Source organism: Carlito syrichta, unplaced genomic scaffold (assembly GCF_000164805.1).
Source record: "Carlito syrichta isolate Samal-C Ts95f unplaced genomic scaffold, Tarsius_syrichta-2.0.1 Scaffold315850, whole genome shotgun sequence".
Lineage (NCBI taxonomy): Eukaryota > Metazoa > Chordata > Mammalia > Primates > Tarsiidae > Carlito > Carlito syrichta.
Genome location: NW_007259946.1, coordinates 483609 through 489056, shown reverse-complemented (window position 1 = coordinate 489056; position 5448 = coordinate 483609).

Here is a 5448-nt window from a genome sequence, read left to right as displayed (position 1 = left end):
AGCCACCGAGCCCAGCTTTTTTTTTTTTTTTGAGTAGGAGTCTTACACCGTCACCCAGACTGGAGGGCAGTGCACGTTCATGGCCACCACAACCTCGACTTGCTGGGCTCAGGTGATCCTTCCACCTCATCCTACCAAGCAGTTGGAACCATAGGCGCACACTACCATGCCCGACTAATGTTTGAATTTATTGTAGAGATGAGCTCTCACCAAGTTGCCCAGGCTGGTCTCGAACCCCTGGACTCAGGCAGTCCTCTCACCTCCGCCTCCCAAAGTGCTGGGATTACAGCCACCTCACCCGGCTGATTTATTCATCAACCACCTCACTATTTGCCATGCTATTTTTTATATCGAACAGGTTTATTGAGATCTAAGTCATATACTACACAACTCGCCCATTAAAGTGTATAACTCAGTGGTGTTTAGGACAGTCATGAGTTAGCAACCACCACCGTGTTCATCTTAGAATATTTCCCTCAGCCCCGGAAGAAACCCTGTACCCGTGTATTCATTTCCCCCACTCTCTCAGCCCCTGACAGTCCCCTTCCCCCACCCCCGTCCACTCTCTGTCTCTATGGATTTGCCTGTTCTAGACATTTCATTTAGGTGGAATCATACAAGACACGGCCTTCGGGGACTGGCTTCTCTCAGTGAGTTGTTTTCAAGACTCATCCATATTGCAGTGTGTCTCAGTCCTTCATTCCTTTTTCTTGCTGAATGGGGCTGGGTGCAGTGGCTCACACCTGTAATCCCAGCAATTTGGGAGACTGAGGCAGGAGGATTGCTTGAGCCCCGGAGAGACCTCGTCTCCACAAAAAATAAAAAAAAAATTAGTCGGGCATGGTGGCACATGTCTGTAGTCCCAGCTACTAAGGAGGCTGAGGTGGGAGGACCACTTGAGCCCAGGAATTCGAGGTAGCTGAGAGCCATGATCGTGTCACCGCAGTCCAGCCTGAGAAACAGAGAGAGACTTGGACACACACAAAAAAAGCAAATTATTGTTGGATAAATCTTCATTGTATGATCGACCACAACATGTGTATCCGTTCATCATGGCTTTAGAATGGCTAATCGGGGCTATTGCTTTTACTTGCTTTCTTGGTCTGTCTGGTTCTGTCCCCCTCTGAACCAGACACTCTGTTGGGGAAGGGTGGCCATTTTCGCTCAGCACCGGAAGAGTGCCTGGCGCAGACCGGTCAGCGTGGTCTGAATGAAGAGGGCCAGAACCTTCGTGGGAGGCAGCCAGCCGGGTGCTGTGCTCCTTCCAGGACGTCCTGTTCCCCCATCCATCTCCTCTGACATTCCACGCGGGCCCTGGACTACGGAACCCAGTGTGTGTTATTAGTGTTCCACATGTCACACCCATGTGTTCTGACCCGTGGCACCGCTGACACTTAGGTCAGGAGCCTTTTTGTGGTGGGGGCTGTCCTGAGTGCTGTGGGGCCTGGCAACCTTCTTGTCCCTACTCACAGAAGCACCTTCCCCTCCCAGTTTTGACAACCACAGAAGTTTCCAGACTGTTCCCAAATGTGCCCTCAGGAGCCGGGTTGCCCCCTGCCGAGAACCCCCGCAAGTTCTCATTTCTTCTTCCCAATCCGGAGCAGTGGGGTGGCATGATTGGCATCGAGTAGCCCAGGAAACTGAGGCCAAGAGAGCTTTCGTGGCCTGACCACGGACAGGCCCGCAGCAGAACAGGAGGTGGACCGTCTGCCCCAGGGTAAGGCGCTTAATCGAGCCCCAAGGGGGAGCTGGGACACGTCTCGGGCCTTCCTTGGTATCATGCTTGAGTTCTCCCTCTTTGGAGGCAGTTTGAAAATTCCTGCCACCCTATTGGTGAGTCACACCAGCACTGCAGAATGTTCCAGCCTGCCTCTACCCCCCCACCAACCAGCCCCCAAATCCCTATCATTCCTTTCATTTTTCAATGTTCACAAGACAAAGGAAATAAGCACTTGGAGGAAGACACAAGCTGTGTTTGTTCCTTGAGCTACTGCTGTGATGTAATTGGATCCTGCTTGGGAAGGTCACATGGGGACCATGAGCAGAGCCCCAGCCTGGGGCCCAACCCTGGGCACGCGATGAGGCTAAACATCCCCCAGATGCCCCGCTGGACTCTTCGCAGTGGTGGGCTTCTTTGGGGGGGCATGGCAGGTAGAGCTCTGGTCCAGCCCACCCTTCTCAGCCATGCCAGGCCCACCTTTCATGCGGTCTACACTGGCTGGAAACTGACTTGGCCATTCCAGCTGGGAGTCGTGGAAGAGAAAAGGCTCGAGTTTGGAGCCTGTCATACCTGGCTGAGATTCCGGATCCCAGCTCTGTGGGACCTTGAGATTAACCTATTTTTTTTTTTCTTCTTTTTGAGTCGGGGCCTCCCTCTCACCACAACATCGACCTCCTGGGCTCAGGCAATCCTTCCGCCTCAGTCTCTCAAGTAGCTGGGACTACCGGCACAGGTCACCACACCCGGCTAATCGTTTGATTTTTGTATAGAGACAAGGTCTTGCTTTGTTGCCCAGGCTGGTCTCGAACTCCTGGGCTCAAGCAATCCTCCCTCCTCTGCCTCCCAAAGTGCTGGGATCACAGGCATGAACTACCATGCCCAACCTCAGCTTAACCTTAACTTAATCCCCGAGTCGGTGTCCTCTTCTATAGAAAGGGACCAATAACCCTGTCCTCGCCAGAGCTGCTTCTGAAAATGAAGACGGTTAATACACATAATAAATCTATGCATGGGTGCTTGGCACTAATACCCAGTAACAAACTGAATAAATTTATATTGCGTGCCTGTAGTTCTGGCTACTTAGAAGGCTGAGACGGAAGTGTTTGGTATGTGACAGACCCTAAGTTATAAGCATTTCATAATTAAAATTTCTCAACCTTTTATAGGAAACTGAGGAAGGGAGACAGGATGTCATCTTCCCAGGGCTTATTCACAGCTAGTAACTGACAGAGCTGAGATTCAAACCCCAGAGACTAGTTGCAACTCTGGTTCTTTTTATTTTATTTTATTTTATTATTATTATTTTTTTGAGTCTAACTCTGTCACCCAGGCTGGAGTGCAGTAGCATGCTCACTGCCACTCCAGCGTCGACCTGTTGGGTTCAGGCGATCCTTCCACCTCAGCCTTCCAAGTAGTTGGAACTATAGGCATGCGTTACCACGCCCAGCTAATTTTTTCTTTTTTTTTTTTGAGTTGGAGTTTCACTCTTGTCGCTCAGACTGGAGTGCAGCGACAAGCTCACGGCCACTGCAGCCTCGACCGGCTGGGCTTAGACAATCCTTCCACCTCAGCCTTCCAAGTAGTTGGAACTACAGACGCATGCCACCACACCCGACTAGTTTTTGTGATTTATTGAAGAGACAAGGTCTCACTAAGTTGCCCAGGCTGGTGTTGAACCCTCCGTGCTGGGATTACAGGCATGAGTCACTGCATCCAGCCACAGTGCTGGTTCTTAATGTCTGGATTTTGTGATTTCCTGAATAAGAAGCCTAGTACATGGGGATACAGCGCTTGCCATTATTCATAAGTGTCTTCATCCGGCACCAGACCTGCTTTCTTCCCGGCCAGTCCATGTCCATATCACTGCCAGATTCCAATTACCCTCACCAGCACACCGTCAACCGCTTGCTCCTGGCTGCAGGGCCAATGTGGACCGGCCTCAGATGGGCTCCTGAGGCCCTCCTGTGATTAGGCAGGGGTCTCCTTCTAGAGCACACGGGGGCATTCCTGCCCTCTTAACTGTGGGCCTGGGAGAGAACAGAGCACTCATGTCTTCAATGCCCCAATCCTTCCCCAGACATACCCCCTCCGCCATGGTGGCAAGCTGGCTGCCTCAGCTCCAACCTCACACCCTCCCTCCCACATTCAAGGGCAGCAGGAGGAGAGAGATGCTCTTTCTAGTCACCCAGAGTTAGTTCTGACTGGTTCTGGTTGGCTTGATTTAAACCACATGCCCATGTGTCAACCAATCACAGCAGCCAGAGAAATGCAATGCTCTGATTGGCCAGCCCTGAGCTTGTGGTCTGTCCCTGCAGCCAAGGAGGGCAACAACCCATTGAAATACACAGACTGGGCTGGGCTCGGTGGCTCAGCCTGTAATCTCAGCATTTTGGGAGGCCAAGGCAAGTGGATTGCCTGAGCCTGTGGGTTCAAGACCAGTCCGGGCAACTTGGTGAGACCTCATCTCTACAATAAATCAAAGAAAAAATAATAATAACCAGGTGTGGGAGTGCATGCCTGTAGTTCCAACTACTTGGAAGGCTAAGGCAGAAGGATCGCCGGAGCCCAGTGGGTTGACACTGGAGTGTCTGAGAGTGTGCCACTACACTCCAGCCTGGGCAACAGAGTGAGACTCCGACTCAAAAAAAAAAAGAAATACACGGATTGTGAGTTGGGGAGAGGAGATTCCCTGGAAGCCCAATAGGGTGTCCTTGCCAGGGGAAGTGTGAAAGGATACTGGGTAGCAAGAACAACAGCTGTCACCAGAATGACCATTGGTAGACTCCCCTGACTTGCCGCTAGGCTTCCTGAGTGACAGTTGGCCCATGCCCTGACGGGCAGTACTGAGTTCCCGGGACGTCGTCCTCTCCTGACTGATGGTTGGCCAGTGCGGTGACAGGCGATTGGCGGCTTCCCCTGACTGCTGGCCCCTCCTAACTGGCAGTCAGTGGGCGTCCTGGTGGGCAGCTGGCAGCGCTGTGTTGGCAGTTGACCAGTCCTATCTGGCAGTCCATCATGGGCTGCCCCAAGGCAGGGAGGGGAGACCTCCTGGGTGGACACCATCTGGCTCTACCTCTGCCCCTCCTTGCAAGGATAGAATTAGCCCTGCACCCCCACTCCCCAGCTGTGGAAAGAGAATGGCAGCCGGGAGCTGGGCTGGCTCTAAAAGCCTTTGTCACCATGTGGTGGCAGGTTCAAGAGGCCACTGGGGGCCAGCAGCGCCCTCTGAGAGCCAGGGGGCCAGTGGCCCAGGCAAGGAGGAATTCAGGAAATGTTGGAATGGGTGTCTGGTTTGTCCCTGTTCATTCAGTGTCACTCAACTCCTGACAAGCAGTGCTTACAGGCCTCTGGGGTCAGAAGGGAAGGTGGGGGCGGCAGTGAACTTGGGCAGGGCTCGTCCTCACTGGCTCTCAGCCCACGGCATGGGGGCGGTGATGCGGGTTAGATGGGATGGGAGGCCGTGTGGGAAGTGACGTGTGAGGTGCAGAGAGGCTGGGGGTGGAGGGGGCATGTTCCAGGCCATGGAAGAGGCTGTGGCAGTCGGAGCGAGTGTCTGCGGGCTGGGCCGTGGGCCCAGAGAGGCGGCGAGGCCAAACCCGAGAGGATGTGCTGGGCCTGGTGGGGATTCCGGACCATCTCCCAAGGCTGAAGGCACTCGAGCAGGGCAGACCGGGAAGAGACCTGCCTTCGAGAGAGGGCATCCAGAGGCGGAGGGCCTGACCGTGGGG